Raw genomic sequence first — 2,639 nt, 5'->3', positions numbered from 1 at the left:
AGTCAGGAAGGTAAAAACTGGCTCTGTCTTGAAGGGGTTAAAACTTGGCTGTTTTGAAAACAGGAGTATCATACCATCAGTACTGTTCACATGTGCCGTAAGGGGAGCAGAACCTTAGACATGGCTTGCAGGACTTGTTCCAGCATCAACAGAATGAGAAGTATCTAATTAGTGGGTGTCTGACAACTGGGACCCCACAGATCACAAGAATGAAGAGCCAGAGTGAATTGGTGGTAACTCATGCACACCACATTGGCTCCATTTAGCTCTGTTAGACTGCCAAAAGGGAAGCTAAGTGCAGCATTTGGCTTTCTGCTGCAGTCCTTGGCAGGAATCACGCTGCATGTGAGAGCTCAAGTGATCTGGACTACAGAAGTGCACTGAGTTATCATCATTGATAGCTGTCAGTATGATTCTGTTACAGAAAGGTCATGCAGAGACGAACAGAATAATCATAATGTGTGCTTCTGTATTCCAGACCGCACAATCTCTCACATGGAGTGTGATTCCTGCAAGGGACACACTCGTGTGAAAGAGCCCTCATTGAGTTGAATGGAGTGTCAGCGCACATGTTACCACCCCACTGTTCAATTCAGGGACTCTTGTCAGCTCATCCTTTGCCTGGGGTCCTATCAGTCAGACACACCAATCTGCTGCTCATCTCCTATCCTGTAGATAAGGGGATGAGGTTTTTATTGTGGGACCACAACTTTAACCCTTTTCCAGATGGGCTGTGTCAGGAAGATAAAAACTAAGGGCTCATGCACACGACTTTTGCGGTCCGTTTTTCACTGATCCGTTCCGTATCGGAGTTAGTTTTTTTTTCTCTCTGATTTATGTCCTCTTCGGTTCCATTATTGCACAAAACATAGCTGTATGGTTTCCGTATTTGATCTGTTTTTTTGGCGGATTGTATACAGTAACTTATTAATCACCAAAGACATGAGCAATATGGGCTGGGCATAGCATTTCTACAGTATGGGGTGGGGGGTGGTAAGAAGCCCCCCAAAAAGCAACTGATGGATGTCAAAAACAAAAAATGGAGACAGCACGTCCAAAAGGTGGAATTTTATTCCAGATGCAACTTTTCTGCTTAGTGATAGCCTTTGACAAAGGCTATCACTAAGCTGAAACGTTGCATAATAAAATTAAAATAAAAACTGCTAAATAAACCATTTTTTGTCACCTTGCATCACAAAATGTGTAATGGCAAGCGATCAAAAAGTCATACGCACCCCAAAATAGTGCCAATAAAACAGTCATCTCATCCCGCAAAAATCATACCCTACCCGAGGTAATCGCCCAAAAACTGAAAAAATGGCCCTCGGACTATGGAAACACCAAAACATTGTGTAAAACTTACATAAATAAAAAAAAGTATACATATTGGGTATCGCCGCATCCGTGACAACCTGATCTAACCTGTCAGATGAATGTTGTAAATAAAAAATAAAAACTGCGAAAACAGCTATTTCTTGTTACCTTGCCTCACAAAAAGTGTAATATAGAGCAACCAAAAATCATATTTACCCTAAACTAGTACCAACAATACTGCAACCATATCCTGTAGTTTCTAAAATGGGGTCACTTTTTTGGAGTTGGTGCATCAGGGGGGCTTCAAATGGGACATGGTGTCAAAAAACCAGTCCAGCAAAAGCTGCCTTCCAAAAACCGTATGGCATTCCTTTCCTTCTGCTCCCTGCTGTGTGCCCGTACAGCAGTTTGCGACCACATATGGGGTGTTTTGTTTGGCTGTTAACCCTTGCTTTGTTACTGGGAAAAACGGATTAAAATGGAAAATCTGCCAAAAGTGAAATTTTGAAATTGTATCGCAGGCATCCTCAAACTGCGGCCCTCCAGCTGTTGTAAAACTACAACTCCTATAATGCCCTGCTGTAGGCTGATACCTGTAGGCTGTTCAGGCATGTTGGGAGTTGTAGTTTTGCAACACCTGGAGGGCCGCAGTTTGAGGATGCCTGTTGTATCTCTATTTTCCATTTATTCTTGTGGAACACCTAAAGGGTTAACGACATTTGTAAAATCAGTTTCTAGAATGGGTTTATTTTTGGGTGGTTTCTATTATGTTAGCCTCACAAAGTGACTTCAGACCTGAACTGGTCCTTAAAAAGTTGCTTTTTGAACATTTCCGAGAAATTTCAATATTTACTTCTAAGCCTTGTAACGTCCCCCAAAAATAAAATGTAATTCCCAAAATGATCCTAACATGAAGTAGACATATGGAAAATGTAAAGTAATAACTATTTTTGTAGGTGTAACTATGTATTATAGAAGTAGAGAAATTGAAACTTGGAAATTTGCAAATCTTTCAAAATTTTTGGCAAATTTGGTATTTTATAAATAAATGTTATATTTATTTATTTTTACTCCATTTTACCAGTGTCACGAAGTACAATATTTGACGAAAAACCAATCTGAGAATGGCCTGGCTAAGTAAAAGCGTTTTAAAGTTATCACCACTTAAAGTGACACTGGTCAGATTTGCAAAAAATGGCCTGGTACTTAAGGTGAAATAAAGTTGTGTCCTGAAGGGGTTAAAGGTATAATCCCTTGTCTAGGGGTGTAGCGGTCTCCAGATGTCTACTAGCCCTAGCTCTTATAAAAACATATATGTAAACTAG

The sequence above is a fragment of the Bufo gargarizans genome, chromosome 1, assembly GCF_014858855.1.
Source record: "Bufo gargarizans isolate SCDJY-AF-19 chromosome 1, ASM1485885v1, whole genome shotgun sequence".
Lineage (NCBI taxonomy): Eukaryota > Metazoa > Chordata > Amphibia > Anura > Bufonidae > Bufo > Bufo gargarizans.
The sequence above is the reverse complement of the archived record's forward strand: the minus strand, read 5'-3'. Positions refer to the sequence as shown.